The following is a 4,241-nucleotide window of genomic DNA, read 5'->3' as shown; positions in this document are numbered from 1 at the left end:
ACCTTTGACATACTGTGGCTTTCAGGCTTTGAGGATAATTCGAACTTGTCGTGAAAAGTTCTCATACTTTTGAACAGCTCAAACAAAACGCGTGTGTGCTTATTATGAGCGAAAGTGGTTATTATGTCAATGCCAATGCTACCGATTTTATATTCTATGATTATGAAAATTCAACCATTACGCCTGGTAAAATGGGAAATTACGTCATGGGAGCTCCTGAGGCACCCGCGTTACAAACGTTTGAAAATTCTTACAAACCTATACATGGTTACCTAGCTGCTATCGTATGTGTGTTTGGTGTCCTAGCAAATGTTTTGAATATAATTGTTCTGACTAGGAAGAACATGATTTCTTCGACTAATATTATACTAACTGGTCTTGCTGTGTCTGATGGATTAACAATGGCGTTTTATTTTCCGTTTGCCCTACAAATGTACGTTATACATGGGATATCGGCAAGTCCGGACCGCGATACCGAGGCAAATGCCAAGTATACTTTGACCTACGCCATTGCAAGTGTAATATTACATTCAATATCAATTTCGCTGACTGTTACGTTGGCCGTGTTCCGGTATGTGTTTATTCGGTTCCCGCGCATTGGAGCACAATACTGCAACATTCAGCGTGCAAAAACGGCTGTAATCAGCGTTGCAATTGTTGTAACGATCGTATGTATACCAAATTCAATCTCATACGAGTTCAAGTCACAATCGATTGAACCACCAGCAAATTCGTCAAACATGACTTCGCATCCTTCGCTGTAGTGGATTGATGTCAGAAACAGTACACACAGTGACGTCGTTCTGCAGAAGTTTAATTTCTGGGTACAGGCGGTGTTGGTTAAACTACTGCCCTGTTTCTTGTTGACAATATTTAGCGTTCTGCTTGTACGGACGATGCAAAATGCGGAAAATCGCCGGAAGAAAATGATGACCAAAAACTCAGTTGCGGACGGGGAAACCCAGCCAATCGGAGGTTCGACCTCGTCTTCAAAACGTTCCCGGCGTTCTCAGCGAACAACCCGGATGCTATTGACCGTAGTGATTCTATTTTTAGTAACTGAGACGCCGCAAGGAATAATGAATTTACTGAGCGGCCTCATACAGGACTTTTTTCACCACATCTATACACCATTAGGGGATTTGTTGGATATCCTGGCCTTGATAAATAATGGAATTAACTTTGTACTATACTGTACTATGAGCAAGCAATTTCGAGACACATTCATCTCTATATTTTGTCAGTGTTTTCCGAAAATGGTGGAGGGTCGTAAACTTCAAACAGTCACCACTACTATGGTAACTGAAGGACTCTGATTAGGATACAGTAGTTTTAGAATTTGATGTTGTAATTTTATGGGATGCATGTGATAGCTACTGATTTATGGTAATATCATATTATTGTAATTCCCACCTTACCATAAACCATTTCGTGTTTGATATTTGAGATATAATCCTTGTTTTTATATATGTTTGTTTCCTAAGCTAAGCGTTACTTTCGCAACATTGATTAATTGTAATTGTTTGTTGGCATACTGTATATAATTTCATTCACATATATCTATATACAGATATTATAAACGTTTTATATAAAACTCTTTTTATTGTTAACACTGTGGAGTAGCAAGAGACCTCTCTTTTAAAGTTCGTTATTTTGATTTTGTATAAACTCAATAAATTGCATTTGTTAATCCCTTAAAACAGTTACTCCTTCTGTGGAATAAAAACAATATTGAAAACGTTAAACACATTCCTTTAGCAAATTTTTGACGTAAGTCATTTTGATAAAATTAGAATCGGACTGGTCACATGATTTAATAAATTAAACCTTCTTAGTTTTTAAAGTCTAATTGATGATATACATTAGATGTAATTAAAACACCTGTGGTTGTGTTCAAGTTTTACTTTGACTATCCTAAGAAATCGACTTAGGTCAAGACATGACTAACGATGTTTTATGAATACCGGCTCCAAGTTCAGAAGTGACATGCTAGTATTTACCTTCAAATACATAGATAAATTTAACCCTTTTCGGCCATTTTCATCACATATATATATTTATATGTGTCAGTATTGATGTCAATCACAAAGAATCACTACCAGAACTTTCTGACTGTGTAAACTTATTGTACAAACATTTTATAATTTTAACATAATGTTAGTGTTGTTCATGTTTATAGCTTTGTATAAACCTTATCTATGAATATCAATGTTGTCAATGTGAAAAGTGTGGCTGTATTTTGAGTATAAGCTTTTCATTATATTTATTCATGTTTATCTAGAAATGATTGTTCTGAATAAATACTATGTATTTCAAATGGTGTTGATTAGTCTGCTTACCATTTAAATGTCAACCAAAATGCTTTGACATGGGTGAATCGAACAGGATCATATAATGGATCATTCGACTTAATAATTAATGAATTAGATCATAAATACAAAGGTATTAATTATGTTCTCATTCGAAATAAATATAATGTACAAACAAACAAATTTAAGTGTCTGAACTCTTGTAATAATAGCAGCCGAAATTCTTGCTGTGTCGTCTTTCTTTGGAAACCAGACACAGGCCATCAGAAAAAAATCTACAAACACTATCTGTCGCAACAGCCTTGATACAAATCTTGACACTCTTATTCAAAATCAACACATACACATGTATAGCATTTTTATATATGTGAATTTCTGTTTACAAGAAAATAACCGTGTATTTAATATCTGGAAACGCAAAATTATAATATGGTTGGTGAATGCTAAAAGATTTACTGCAATCTACTATCTTCTCATACGCTAGAAATACGGTGTTCTCTGCGCCTTCCTTTGAAAATAAACTCGGAATCCTTAATCCCATGAGAACCATTATTTTGACATGTATTAGTCCCTGTTTGTGTATTACAAGAATTGTATTAATTGTGGTAAATCTGTTTTGAAATTAAGAGTGCATCTTTAACGAATGCTATACTGGATCGCGATAATAAAGCTTTTACAATAAGTAATGCATTTTTAATCCCACTTATATGCTTGTGAATGAAAAACAACAACAACATTTAAACAAGTACGGAGTATTTGTATTTTGTATCTTAAACGTCTTGACTTGTTTCTGTACTTCCCATTGCATACTTTTGAAAAACAACCATAAAAACTGTTGTGAGAGGTGTTGGAAAGAACTGTTGGGCGTTGATAGGTAAACTTAAAAGGGTGGTACGAATACCGGCCCCGCAGGTCTATTGTTTTCATATGCAAAACGTGTTGTGTGGTACTCTTTCGCCTGAATTAATGGCAACACGGAATATCGGTGTGAATAAGAGCGAATATGAATGAAGGAGAGTGTAATAACTTCAACACTTTGTTTGCATTGATGTGCTAGACATTATCGTTCCTTGCCGAATTAATAGGTGTTTCGAATAACGGCACCGCAGATATTTTAGGCTCATACGTGTTTAGTTGTATTCTTTTGTCGACATCAATGGCATCTGAATTAGAAACGAAGGAAAGTGTAATAATCTGAACAATCTGTTTGCAATTTTCTGTGCTGAAAATTATCATTCGATGCCTGATCGACCAGGATTTCGACCGGAAGTAAATTTCCGCTGTAACATTATCGTGAAAGACATTTTGGAAGAAAGTGATTTGCACTTGTCACTCTACCTAAAGTCCTCCGGTCTCTCCTTTATTCCTGTACCATTCCTCGTTTGACAAATGAATTATTTTCTTCACGCATTGTGACCTACATGATTCAAACAAACCGCAAAAAGGACGCATACAATATAATAAGGATTAGAAAACGATAAACAAAACATGCAATATATCATCATCATCATCATCATCATCATCATCATCATCATCATCATCATCATCATCATCATCATCATCATCATCATCGTCGTCGTCGTCATCCTTATCACCATAAACACCAGCATCAGCACCAGCACAATTAACCACATACACCATCGCATCGCCACCATCAGCAGCAGCAGAAGCAGCATCTTCAGCATATATCTTAATAATCTTCATCAACTTAATCTTCCTAAGAGGAAGTAACGGCAACAAAAACAACAACAGTAACGGCAGCTGCAGTCTTATTGTTCTGTCAAACATGATCAGCAAAGTCTCTTGAATATCAATACTACAAAAGACTGGTTGAACACGGTCTGTGAACCCCTGTATTTCTGTTTTTGTATTCCGTTTTAAGATGGTTACCTAGAGAAATATCGATGCACAATGTTTTGATATTATTTCGAC

The 4,241-nt window shown here is 35.6% G+C and overlaps 1 pseudogene; it reads left to right on the top strand.

The window, feature by feature from the left end:
• Positions 1-1,439, top strand: LOC128203578 (G-protein coupled receptor dmsr-1-like; annotated as a pseudogene).
• Positions 1,440-4,241: the final 2,802 nt, after the last annotated feature.

This window comes from Mya arenaria, chromosome 9 (genome assembly GCF_026914265.1).
Source record: "Mya arenaria isolate MELC-2E11 chromosome 9, ASM2691426v1".
NCBI lineage: Eukaryota > Metazoa > Mollusca > Bivalvia > Myida > Myidae > Mya > Mya arenaria.
The sequence above is the reverse complement of the archived record's forward strand: the minus strand, read 5'-3'. Positions and strand labels throughout refer to the sequence as shown.